The sequence below is a fragment of the Poeciliopsis prolifica genome, unplaced genomic scaffold (assembly GCF_027474105.1).
Source record: "Poeciliopsis prolifica strain line A6 unplaced genomic scaffold, Auburn_PproV2 SCAFFOLD049, whole genome shotgun sequence".
In the NCBI taxonomy this organism is placed as follows: domain Eukaryota; kingdom Metazoa; phylum Chordata; class Actinopteri; order Cyprinodontiformes; family Poeciliidae; genus Poeciliopsis; species Poeciliopsis prolifica.
In genome coordinates this window covers 2,240,819-2,254,585 of record NW_026562424.1, presented here as the reverse complement: position 1 = coordinate 2,254,585, position 13,767 = coordinate 2,240,819, and the positions used below count along the sequence as shown (strand labels likewise).

At 42.0% G+C, this 13,767-nt stretch overlaps 1 protein-coding gene across 1 annotated transcript in view; it reads left to right on the top strand.

Annotated features, from left to right (window-relative positions):
• The first annotated feature begins 982 nt into the window (after positions 1–982).
• The window catches only part of ntn2 (netrin 2), a 51,286-nt gene continuing 38,501 nt past the window's right edge, over positions 983–13,767 (top strand). Inside the window, exon 1 of the mRNA XM_055057788.1 lies at positions 983–1,168. The gene's annotated coding sequence lies outside the window, so the exon portion shown is untranslated. The remainder of the gene's footprint in view (positions 1,169–13,767) is intronic.

The window sequence follows — 13,767 nt, the reverse complement described above, 5'->3', positions numbered from 1 at the left end:
CAGATTATTTGGATTTAAAGTGACAGGACTGAAATCCAATCATCTAATTTAGAAGTGAAATGCTAATTTTAATCATGTTTATTGTTGCAGCAACAGTTTCAGTGGAGCCTGACTGGCCCACATGGCCGTCATGTTTTAGCTGTATTTAAATGTTCTTTGGTAAGTTTGGGGCGTAAAGCGGCTCTGACTTCAGGAATGTTCGCCGGAGCCAAAGGAGCTGAAATATCGGAGCCCAGGTTGGGAGTCTCCACCTGGAATAACACGCAGGAAGCGAAGCTTCATTTTACTTCCACATTTCAAGGCGGTGAGAAAGGAGCAAACAAACAGTTCCTGTGTCTTCATCTTTTGAACAGCAGAGCCAGAATCAATGCAGCCAGTTGGTATTGAAACAGCTGTGAGTCTCCGGGGCGCCGTGACGCGCCGCGCCGCGCGCTCCCCGCCCACCGGCGCACAAACTGACAAACCGCAAGCTCTGAGCGGCAGGGGGCGAATGTGCGCAGAAAAACCCCTTTAAATGGAGCTAATGGGTTGATGTGATGCCGACATGGCTCCGGTTCTCTCTGCCAAAGCACGAGAAGACCGTCCCGAGGTTCACGTAACTCAGACCGTTTCGTTCTGCTGCTGTTTTCACGTAACGGAGCAGATCGAGATGAATCCGCGACTCTGACTCGTTTCCAACTGAAAGACTTCAGTGGTGCTCCAAACAAACAAATATTCATATTTAAATTCTATATTTGTAAAAGGAAACCTGAACAAAACCATCCATCCATCCATCCATCCATCCATCCATCCATCCATCCATCCATCCATCCATCTCTCCCTCTCTCCCCCCTCCTCCTCTTCTCACGCCCCCCCCTCTCTCTCTCTCTCTCTCTCTCTCTCTCTCTCTCTCTCTCTCTCTCCCAGTCTGGGTTTGATTCTAACTGGGAGTATCCAAACCGGCTCCTTCCTTACATATGGACGCGCCTGCATCTCTCAGTTGCTCCAGGGCTCCGGACGCGGATGGATCCAGGATCCAGGATTCGGCTCGTTTAGCTCCATCTGAAAGCGGACAGAGTTTTGGACGGAACCGTTTCTACCGGGACAAAAACCCCAAACCGTGATTAGTGAGGACGCGTCTTTTGTTTCTTTAAATCAGAGGGAAAGCGAGCGGCCGGTTCGCGCTGAGGTGAGTCCATTTGCGTTTTATTGTTTCATTTTACGCACCACTTGATGGGTTCAGCAGGAAAGTTTGTCTCTTTGACCTTTAGGTCATTAGAACCAGAGTCTGAATCTCCGGTCCGGCTGCACACAGGTGCATCTCACTGCACTGCAAAACCATCAAAAAGTTCATTTATCAGAGTAAATTCAGCTGAAACTCCTCACTTCATTTATTTCAGGCGTTTATTTCTATTCATTTAATGCTATCGACTCGCAGCTGATGAAAACTCAGCATTTAGTAAAGCAGAAAGTGCAGGTGTCGGTCTGGGCTCCTTCTGCTTGAATTACTGCCTCAGTGAGGCAGCTGAGGTTTTACCTCTGGGACTTTCACCTTCAACTAAAACAAAAAGTTTAAATTATTCCATAAACGACAAACAAAAACATCGTCTCTGATCTAGTAAAGGCAACCCATCTCTGCTGTTGCTCGTATGCATAGTTTTTCCTTCCACTAAACTTTCCACGAATAGTGACAGCTGGTCACAAACATAACATTTCCGTTTAAAACTACACTGCAAAAATCTTACTTAAAATCTATTTATCTTAAGTAAATCATTTCTTCATACTAATTTAAAAAGTCCTAATTGCAGATTATTTTACTTATAACGACATTTTCCCAATGTTTTAAAGTGAACCAATCAACTTTTTTTCATCAATATCAAAGTTTTAGTCACTTAAAACATGAAAGAGTTACTTATATGTTACTTGCAGTAGAAATTAGACTAAAAATACTTGGTCAGATTTTGTGTTTTTGCAGTGCAGATGTAAAGTTTTCATTTGTTGTAACAGAAAATCACTTGAAATCCTTATTTTTGCTTTTTGAGGAGTTACAATCTGTACACCTGATTATGGACAGAAGGCAAAGCTTTTATTTTGTCGACTGTTTAGCCGATAAATATGGAGGCAAGAAAAATCCTTTTGGTAAATTATTGGTTTGTAATAGAGTTTTATTTTGCGAATTAACCAAAATGAAGCTCATCTGAATTTGAGAATAAGAAAATCCTTCATTAGTTTTACAGGAGAAACGCGTTAATTTGGTTTATTGAACGGTTTCTGATGGGCCGACCCGGTTCTGGTGACCAACATAACTATTAATTTCACAGTCAGAATAAGAAACCTGACGCTGTTCAGCAGCCCAGGGTTCAGAATCCAAAAGGGCTGCTGCTCTGAAAAAATAAAAAAATATTTATTTTCTCTTGTGATGGTTTGTTCTCACAGCTTTCTAATGTTTTTTAGTGTATAAATTGCATGAAGTGGTTCGACTCAGTTCATTTATTTCCTGACTTCTGTGAGACATTGAACGCATCACCAGGTTCTGGTGCCATCAAAGCTGGTTTTTAACAAAACGACCTGTTCTTTTTAAAAACATAATCTAAAATAGTAACTGCTTATCAAAATTTCTCTGTTCATTTATAAAAAATGTTCGGCCACCTATTTGTTACGATGAATGGTTTCTTCGTTCGTTCTTCATAGTTCCACTTCTTAGACATCCTACACTGAAAAACGCAAAGACTGATTTATAAGTAACTTTTCAACAAGATATAAGAGACTGTTTAAGCCACACATTTATAAATATTGACAGGAAAAAACTGATTTCACTTCGAGATTATTTCACTTGTAACATGGGAGAAAGGCTCTTAATAGTGAAAAAATCTGCCAGTGGAACTAGAAGGAAAGTTCATTGTAAGTTAGTTCCTACACCAACTTTTCCTTCAGTATCAAAGAACGATTCAATTCACAAGCTGAAATGTTACTTTGTAAGTTATTTTTGAAATATTCCAAATGTACAAAGATATTTGCACTAGAAACCAGACCATAAATACTGGATAATGTTTTGTGTTTTTTGCAGTGCGGTCGCCCTGATATGAAACCAGAATCAAATATTCATCTAGAAAATGTGCAGAGTTCCAGTATTTTTCATATAAAGGCGTTTAAAAACACTTAAATGCAAGTTGTGATTTAAGCAGACCAAAAACTGGATCACGATTGTTGCTTTATGAAACTTAATTTCAGGAGTCGTCATCGCAACACTCCTAAATGAAACCCTTAAACTTGTTTCTGACGTGGACAACGTATAAAATAGTCCGTCTAAAACCTGAAAATGAAAGGTGGAGGCGGCGGTCCCTGAGCTGCTGGGAGACAATTATCCTGCCAATAATGACGATCCTGCTGCTGCTGCTCTCAATCCGGGAAGCCAAAGTGAGAATCCCTCCCTGATTGCTTATCTTAAGTGCCTCAATAGAGCGAAAGTATTCCCCCTTTGCTCACTGAATCAGTGTCAGTCATTTGACCTACTTCTCGCTCTCACCCCAAATGAAAGGAAGCAGTCCACCAAGAAACGGCTTCCAGGCTCAAAGCAGGAGTTTGGAGGCCATACGGCCGTCCTTTATCTTTATCTTTAGTGGGAAATCATTATTATTGAACTGCATCACTCCTGGCCTTTACAAGCGTTTGCACTGCAAAAACAGAAAATCTTACCAACTATTTCTGTCGAGTTTCTACTGTAAATATCTTATTTCACTTGGAATAAGATAAAACTAACATAACTAACTTTTCAACAACGCCATTTTGGTTTTGCTGATATGCTTGTAGTACAAACTAGTTTTTACAGTGCAACAGCAGCGATGCAGGGAAACAAAGTATTTTTGGTCCAATATCTTGGTGCACTTAAAGAGACCAAACTAACTTTTCAGCAAGACACAGGAGCTTAATTCACGTAAATAAAAATAAATCCTTAATTTTTCCTAACGTTTCCTAGCAACGCCAGCCGAGTTCAGCCCGTCGCCTAGCAACCCAGAGCCGGTTCCACTGCAGATAATTTCACCAACAACAAAACGTTGTTTCACGCAACAGGAACGACTGCATCTTCATTTGTTTCTGGCTGAAACGTTACCTGTTGGTTAGTTTTGTCTTAATTCAAACGTATTTGGATATTTGCATGAGAAACTAGACAAAATACTCGCTGAGATCTCTGGTGTTGTTGCAGTTTTCTCTTGTGGGAGGTCAACTCCTCGGCGGCGCTCAGCCACCCTGTTTGTCCCGTTTCTCTGTCTTCTTTGGGTTCAGTTTACATAAATGACTCAGGACCATAAAACAGAGAGCCTGACCTGGGATCCGAATGTTTTCTCTATTCTCACCCCAGCTGTCAACTGTTACCAGATCAGACTCTAATTACAGAGCAAATACACGAGTCTGGAGAACTAATGAGAGAAAACAAGTTTTGTTATTTCTTCCTCGGATTGTTTCCATTCCTAACCTTTTTTTTATATCTATGCATATTCAGAGTGGCGTTTCAAATAGACGCAACACAAAAACCCTCCTCTCTCTGAAATAGCAGCTCGGTTTTGGTTTTGAGTGACGAACTGGGAGTCGGGTGAAGCTGTCGGATGATCCGGTCGACGCCTCTCGGTGTGGGAAGCCAACCCAGCGGTGGAGATTTACACGCTCTCTTCTGCCACTTCCTGCCCCCTGCCGGGCCTGTATTTGTTAGCCACACATTTCGTCCAGATGCAGAGATCTGCACGTGTGTGGGGTCCACATGTGTGCCGATGCCCGACCCAGGGCAGGTCCAGAGCCGCTCTCATCCGCGCCGACGGAAAAGTGAAATGAAAACGTGCATTTCAGAGCCGGCGAAGGAGAACGTCTGCCATGAAGGATGAAAATGTTTCTGCAGAAATGTTCGCCTGTTAAGCAGAGACGGATAAAGTTCTGAAAAAACTGGACTCAGGTGAAAGCAGCAAAGTTATCAATCATTGAAGATTCAAAAGTTACACAATCAGATTGTCCAACACATAAAGTCAAGTGGAAAGTTTGGTATTTGAAGAACCAAAATGATAATTATTCAGATAAGTAACAAAAATAAATAAAATCTGGCAAAAGAAACTTTTCCAAATCATTTTTTTTTTATTTTAAAAATTCTGAAATTTTAACAGAAACTGCAAATTTCTGTCTGTCTGGTGGATTTTTGATTATAACATGTTTGTTTTTTATTCAGTGGGAAGAAAAAACAGAAATTTTACTGAAGTAAGAGGAGAGATACTTTATAATAGAATTACTGAAATAAAAGTAAAAAGTACAATGGAGTGAAAATACTCTTTAAAGTACTTTCTTTCAAAAAAATGTTACTTGAAACGTAAGTTAATTGAGTAAATGTATGTAGTTACCACCCAACTCTTGTTATCTAGATGAAAACATTCATTTCTGCACATTTATGTGGCATAAAGCATAAAACCATTTAGTTCAAAGTTGAACTTTTTCACATTTTCCGTCAGTAAAACCAAACTTTGATGTATTTGTTGCGTTAGACATAAAAGTAGAACTTATTTGTTTTGTTTATTTCAACATGTAGAGCATAAACTGAACAGCAAACATGTGGACAAGTTTAGAATCACAGCAAAAGGTCGTTCCATATAAGGAAGTGAAGTGGAGCTGAATGCAAAAGCATGCCACACTTTTCAGTTTTATTTGTGAAAAATGTTTGAAAATAAACACATAGTAACATTTGACTTCTGTTTCGTTGTTCTGCTTTACTTCTCCTTAGTTTTTCTTTAATATGTCCCAAACGTCTATCTTTCTATCTGTCCAGTTATCCATCTTGATAGCTATCATGCTATCATGCTATCTAGCTACGTTGCCATCTTGGCAGCCAGCTGTAGCGAGTGTTTATCCGCCCACTGTGTGTCTTTAAGTGATGTACATAATCTTGCAGCCACTTAATAAACTGATTTGTGGTTTTCTCTCCCTGCGTGTTCAAAGCAGCTCGGTGCTTTCGGCAGCAGGGTCCATGTTTCTTATGAGCTGAAAAAAAAAAACAACCGTTTTCCTGTTAAAGGGGCTTTTAGGGAAACCACGGCTGCGCCGACCACAAACGACCTTCTGAAGCTGTTAAAAAGAACGGCTCACCTCTGTTTCCTAATCTTTCCATCCCTGTAAACGACCCACTTCCTTTCTCATCCAAGTAGACTTCATTTTTGTCTCTCCTTATCTGTAACCGTCCTTATCGTGGGTCTGCCTCGGCCTTGGGAGCGTTTTCTGAAGGAGTCTGTGGTTCTGCCTGCCATCGCCGGGCGGTGGGCGTCATGCCTTTCTCAGGCGCATCTTGACGGCACATGTAGGGAAAATATTTCTTGTATTTGAAAACAGATCACAGCCCGACACGGGGAGCAATAAATTTTCCGTCTCTGGTCAAATTCCCTCCCAAATCCGTCTTCCTGTCAGTTAAAAATCCCTGACAAAGTGCGACTCCAGCTTCCCTCTCGCAGAGGTCGGCAGAAACATTTCTCCTCATAAAATAAGTCACCAACTCTGGAGCTTTGTGGGAACTCTGTGGTTGCTTTTAATTCTGAATACACTAAGCAGATCTGATTTATAACAAACTTTCTTTTTATTCAGGGAATCTCTATGGGCTTTTATTGCCGATCCTAGAATCGATTCAAGAGTTTCCTGTGATTATGAATTGTGTTTTACTGAATACTTTAATTAAATTGACTATAATTACCAGGTAGCAGCAGGTAAAAGCGTTTTTACAGTTCTTGGTTCTTAAAAAGCAGAAATCAGAAGAAAAACTTAATTTTATAGTAAGATTAAACCTCAGCTGTTTGTTTAATCTCAACCACTAACAGGTTTTATCCTGTATCTAAAGTATCCCCACAGCATGATGCAGCCACCGCCAGGTGTGATTAATGTCCATGCACATCTGCATAAATACAAGTTTGTCTTTCTTTACTGTAAAACTGCAGTATTTTGGGTTGAAAAAACTACAAAGTAATAAATAAATATTTACCTTATTGATACAGAACTGCTACGTGCTGTTAGCATTTTTATTATTTGGTTTTTAATTATTATTTTTGAGGATGAGTGGCAAGGAAGCATTAGCGTCCTCTGATACCGGTTTAGGATAGCACCTTAGCATTAGCTTCCTCTGATACCGGGTTGGGATAGCGCCTTAGCATTAGCGTCCTCTGATACCGGGTTGGGATAGCGCCTTAGCATTAGCGTCCTCTGATACCGGGTTGGGATAGCGCCTTAGCATTAGCGTCCTCTGATACCGGGTTGGGATAGCGCCTTAGCATTAGCGTCCTCTGATCCCGGGTTGGAATAGCGCCTTAGCATTAGCGTCCTCTGATACCGGGTTGGGATAGCGCCTTAGCATTAGCGTCCTCTGATACCAGGTTGGGATAGCGCCTTAGCATTAGCGTCCTCTGATACCGGGTTGGGATAGCGCCTTAGCATTAGCGTCCTCTGATACCGGGTTGGGATAGCGCCTTAGCATTAGCGTCCTCTGATACCGGGTTGGGATAGCGCCTTAGCATTAGTGTCCTCTGATCCCGGGTTGGAATAGCGCCTTAGCATTAGCTTCCTCTAATACCGGGTTGGTTTGGAGTTTCGTTGCGTTTTACATTTATGTCTCGCCTGAAGATACTTTGTGAGCCTTTGTGTGATTTTCTGAATTGGAAGGTGGGGATTTAATTTTAAATCAGTTTTTCATTTGGTAAAATATGTACTTTTTATGCCACTGACTTTAAAACTCACTAAATTAAAGTCTGTGGTTTGAAATGTGGGGAGGTTTGGTGATGAAAGGTCCTGTAAGGTGAAAACAGTTTCTCTTACGTTACCCCAGTTTAACCTCAGAATAATGAGTCAGCGGTGCCAGAAACTGCCGGCTCACATCCTTCATCCTCAGGTTTTCTCACCCAAAGCACCTTTATGAAAAATAAACCCAACCACAAACGCTCCTATCAGCACTTTCCTCTTTCCTTTTGTGCTAAAGTGCAAACGTGCGTCAAACTGATAGTACCGTTTCATATCAACCTGTTAGAGTCTTGAGAACCGGTTTGTCCTTGTATTCCACCTTGCTCACAGTTTCTACTCCTGCTCTCTTCTGGATCAGGTTCTGTTGATCCAATAAGCTGCTGTCAGATTCTGGGCCAACCGTTTGGGCTCGGCCGCAGAGGTCTGCGCATTCCTCCGCTGGGCGTTCAGCTTCTCTCCTCGCAGCGTCTCTGTTAGGTGGAAAGGTTGGGAATATTTCACTTGGATGGACCCGGATTCCCTCTGGATCCGCTCGCTTTGACTCTTTCCAAAGCTGTGATGTTTTATTGGAAGTGGAGTTCAGGTGTATTGTGGTGAGATTGAAATGTTTGGAGGGAGGCTGGGATCGGGTTTAGCCGAGGTCCGGGTGAGGGCCAGGGAACCTCTCACATTAAACACCGACACACACACCGAACCTCTGAGGAGGCTTTAAAAATTTGTCAGCGATCCCCCCAGCTAATGACGCCCTCAGCTGTGAGAGCTGACCCCCTCCTGCCCTCCAGGCTCCCCGCTCCTCCCCCAGCCGTTCCCCACTCCTAATGAATGCCAACTGAGGCGCTACGAGAATCCCAAACCTCAGAGTCCAGCATGCTTCCTCTCAGAGCCAAAAACAGGGAGATCCTCATCACATCTTAAAGAGGAATTATGATCCGAATACGTCTAGTTAGGGCCGTTAGTCATGATAACTCATGATAATTTATGAGTTATCATGATAACAGTACCTGCTGATTTGTGACATTACATTCTGGAGTTTTTTTAAATGTCAAATGAGAATAAAGTGGAAATAATGACATTCTAATATTATGATATTTTTCTTCAACTTCATTTTTGCACTATTTTGACTTTATTCTCATAATGCAAATTTTATTCTTGTAATATTCTGATTTTATTCTGGTAAAAAAAAAAAGAGAGAAGCAATTATTAGAACGATCCTGTTAAATATCTAGAGGAAATATTTAATTAAAAATGTTTCAAACTCTCCTAAAAGTAACATTTCATGTCAAACTGTACAGATAAACTTGTCTTTAACACGTTTCCTCTGTAGGTTCTTCTTCTGCTACCTGTTGTTGAAAGGTTTCATATGCAGTGACCCCTGCTGTTTAAAATGAGAACTGCAGTGAAAGTCATGTTCCCCATTCATCAGGTGAAGATGCACCGAACCCTGAGAGGTTGAGTCTTTGTCTCAGCTGTTTCTCTCCCTCCTCAGCCAAAGCCAAATAAAACCTCTCAGCGACTTCTGTTTTCCTAATCTGTGAACTCTGACAGAGACGCCCTCGCGGAACGAAAGACGTCTCACCATGGGATGACGTCCTGGTGTCAGGGCGAAGCTGAAATAACGTTCCCTGGAATGTCTGCGATGGACCACCCTGCTATCTCTGTTAGCGACAGACACGCCTCACCCACCTTCACTAATTGGGCCAAAAACAAAAACTCAAATGGGTTCCACGTTTTCCTCATGGCAAGTTTGTGCATCTGTAAAAATTTGCAGATTTTTTATTAGGGATGCAGTGATTGCAGTTTTCTACCTTATTATTTCCGATTTTGGCTGATTCCATTTTTTTGTTTGAAATGTTGCTCAATACACAAAAAAGGTTGAATTGGCAACAATAGGTTGCTAACTGTAAATGACCTGCGCGGCTGGTTTGTCAGTCACACAAAAGCAGAGTAGTTGATTTTTAGACCTTTGCTGAGGTTGATGACACCAGTGGACAATATAGGTTTCAAGTGTAAAAATCACTCATTTCCCAACATTAAGGAAATCGACAAGGATAAATCGGCTGGCCGATAAATCGGCTGGCCGATAAATCGGTGCACCTCTGTTTCTGAAAATAACACATGAGCTTGAAAAAACACTTTTTGGCAAAAAGTTAATGTTTTTTGGTGTATGGAAAACGAGCCATTTCAAAAACATCCTGAGTGTGACATCACGAAAAAGTAGGTAGTGTTTGTCACCTAGCAACGCCAGCGAATCAAAGCCTGTTACCTAGCAACCCATTGCACATCCTCGCCATGGATGTGCTGAGATCCAGCACATCCTGGTGTTACTGCTGTATGCTCTGTACAATGGCTGCTGGAAAAGACAAAGTGTTATGTTGTTGACAATCCATCAAGAAACTACTTGCTGCATTCTGGCTGGTTGTACAGGAGGCTCCACTTCTGCTTTTCAAAGATGTGCAGTTGCATAATTGTGAGGGTAATCTTTGAGTTGGGGGGGCGTGGCCAGCAGCAACTTATTTGAATTTAAAGTGACAGGACGCCTTAAAACAGCAGAGAACAATCTCCTTATCTAAGAATGATTTTATGCAAAAATGAGAGGTCCACCTTTAGATGCCATCCTATTTGTCTCTGCGGTAATGTGCTCACTTTCTCATGTTAGCACAACATTTTGACCATTAATCAACAGAGGAATGTTGTAGAAACAGAGAGGCAGATTAGTTTGCGTGTCACTGAACTCCCAGCTGGCGCAGCATCCAGGAACGGCCGAATCGCTGCAGCAGCTCCTCGGTTTCAAAGTCTGGAGTCACATCCCACTGCAAAGGTGCAGCACCTGAAATGAGAAGCAGCCATTTCTCCACTGAATAAAGTCTATTTTACCAGTTTGTCCTGTTCAGAGCTGACATATTTTTTTACAATGAGAAAAAGATAAATTGTTTTAGTGGAAGTGTTGGTGGAATGCAGCAATAAATCGAGATCATATTCAGTTCTTTTGTTTTTGTTTTTAAAGACAAAGGTTGTGTGGTTCACAATGTAAAAATAGTTTCAAAACAACGTCGTTTTTTTCACACTGATGCATGGTTGTGAGTTTATTGCAAATTCTCTGCAAAAATTATGAGAAACTTTTGGATTAAAGTGATGCCAACTCCCACCTGCAGGTGGCAGTATTTCTTGATTCTATTACACTACTGCCTCAAAATTACTTTCTATGCGAGTAACAAAAAAATCCCATTTATTGTCAAATATTTGCAGATATTTCTGAATTATCTTCATAAATGAGTGATTTTTGTTTGCTAATGTGTTTCTGGCAGAACCGGCCCTTTAAGAACATTCATGATTTTGATGCGGCCCAAAACGAAAGCGAACTCCTGCAGATCTGAGCTGTAATACAGACCAGGGAACAGCTAACACGTTCTGCTCGTGTCTGTGTTAGTGGGCAGGCTGAGGGTTCAAACAGACTCTCTGTTTAACCTTCTCGCTGATCTGCCAGATGCGCCGCGCAGCACCAGACCCTGGAAGAGTCTGAGCTGAGCAGCACATGGACTGCACCATATTTAGTCATCAGGCCCCAACGCCGTCTGTCTAAATCTGTCCCTCTGCTGTTTCTCCATGTGCTGATCTGCTTCTCATTACTTCATTACATCTACTTGTCACTTTTGCTGCCTGCCATTTATCTTTCATGCTGCTAACTGTTTTCCTTCACTTCATTTCATTTCTCTCTCCTCTTTTCCATTTTTCTCTGTCATTATAATTGGCCTTTCCTCCACATGTTCAGACGTTGGTAATTAGAAGCCAACAAATTGCAAAAATCAATCAGTTTTGTGTCCATAATCTTCCTCGACACCTTCAGCTTCACCACAACTGTTTTCTTTATGGAGTGCTTTTCCTGACAAAACCTCAGTTAAACAACTTTAAATACTCCTCAAGGTTTCATCCTTTTCGCTGACATCTCTAAAGTTACACAGTAATTTCTCTACTGCTTCTATAAACAAGTTAAATAAAAAATGCCATGTCAATGTTTTTCGTTTCAAAATCACCTGGTGACCTCACGTCGTTACCTAGCAACACAACCAAACCTTCCCCGTTACCTAGCAACCCCAGGACAGGTCCAGCGCTGTACAATGGCTGCTGGAAGAGATGAAGGTTTTGTTGTTGACTTACAATCCACAAACATTTGATGCATTCTTATTGGTTGTGCAGGAGGCTCTGGGTTTCTGTTTGCAGCCATTTTCACTTCCAAATGTAAATGTTGAGTTTTGGGGGGCGTGGCCAGCAGCAGGTTTTTGGATTTAAAGTGACAGGACGCCTGGGTAACAGATTAAAATCTTGTCTAAGAATGATTTTGTGCAAAATGTAATCAATGTATGTTGTGTAGCCTGTAGAGCCGTGGTGCCCAAAGCGGGTCCTGCATGGTTTAGTTCTCTCCTACGAAGAACATCGTCATGCTGAAAAGGTTGTTCCTCCCACCAGGACTAAAACATGCAGGATGCCGGACCTTCAGGACCCACTTTGGGCATCCCTGCTGCAGACCGACCCTAAACCGTTCAAGGAAGCATCATCGCTCACCTTAAGCTTGTCTTTGACTTTATACTGAAAGATTTGAAGTGGAAAGTGTTGCAAAAAAGTATTTCATTTAAATAACTTCATGAGCAGCATGGAAGCAGCTGTACTGCATCGTCCGCCTGAGAACGGCCCAACGGCTGCGCTTATGAGCGCGGAAGAGTGGTCCCGTTTGGCAGACCTCTTGCTTCTTTATTGGTGGTTGCTGGCTTTGGACCCTTTGCACAAGAAAAGAACTTCTGTTTCTTTCTATTTTGGACTTAAACCCCTGAAAGCCTCGACTGAACTGGATACAGAGGCGGCCTTTTGTTGCACCGCCATGAAGAGGGATGCTGTAGTAAAAGAGAATGTGGGGGTATGAAGAGGCGGCTGGGCTTCATTGTAATTTAATAAACACCTTCAAAAGAGCATTGCAGAAACTTCTCCACTCCTCAGCTGTTTTTAGTGAAATCTTCCAGATTTGATTAAAAAAAAGGGGGGAGGATTAGGGAAGGAAAAGCTTCAGGCGATTCATACGTCTCTTTCTTTTAGCCAGAGCTTTTTCTCCCAGCACCACCCAAATCTTTCTCCCACTGGGGCGGCGTGGCCTCTCGCCTGGCTGTGAGCATTTCAATGCAGGTATCTGTCTGCACCCGGAGCCTGAGAGGCTTCAACGGAGCGCCGAGGCCTTAAATCCCCTAAGTTGCAGAATAGTCTTCAATAACTATCAGTTCTGGGGAATTTTATGGGTCGATGAAAGAAGATAAAGCAGATTTTAGAAGCTGATTTCTGGTAAATTTAAAAATGACAGCCAAACACATTAAGAATCTTAACTCATCTTAATAGTTCAAACATCCTTACGCATTAATATTCTTATCTCCATTTTTGTGGGTTCAGCCAATCAGCTCCAGGGAAAATCAATGGCGCTCCTGGATTGGCTGCTTCGCAAACCCCAGGCAACAAGATGTCAAGTCGCTTTGCAACAAGCTGCACATTTATTGGAAAACAAAAGTGGAAAACGTTTTACATGTTGCAGCTCCTACAGATGAATGGCGAACCAACATGTCTGGATGATCCTGGCTGGTGACACAAGCCAGCTTAGAAAACTCACTTCCATTTTACCAAACTGAAGTGTGGCTTCTGTGTCACGTCGATGTTTTACCCCTCAGAAAGTTCCTTCGGACATTTTATTTCCTCACATGGGATTTTGTTCAATTTAAAAATTGGCTTCAATGAAGATTTTTCGTTGTGAACTGATGCTACGACCCAAAGCTGTGGAAGGGACTCTTGTTCTCTTTTGTCAAGACTTTCTCTTTCAGCCGAGGTTCGACCAGAGTCGCACGCGGTTCACAGCTTTGCACTCCCACATGGGGATTATGCGGGTGACTTCTGCCGTGCTTTTCAAGCCTGACCAGAAGGTGGGGGCAGATTTGACCTGAATAGCAGAAATGAATGAGCGAGAGGCATTGAAATTCAAGATGCAGTCACTTGCAGCCTCTAATGTCT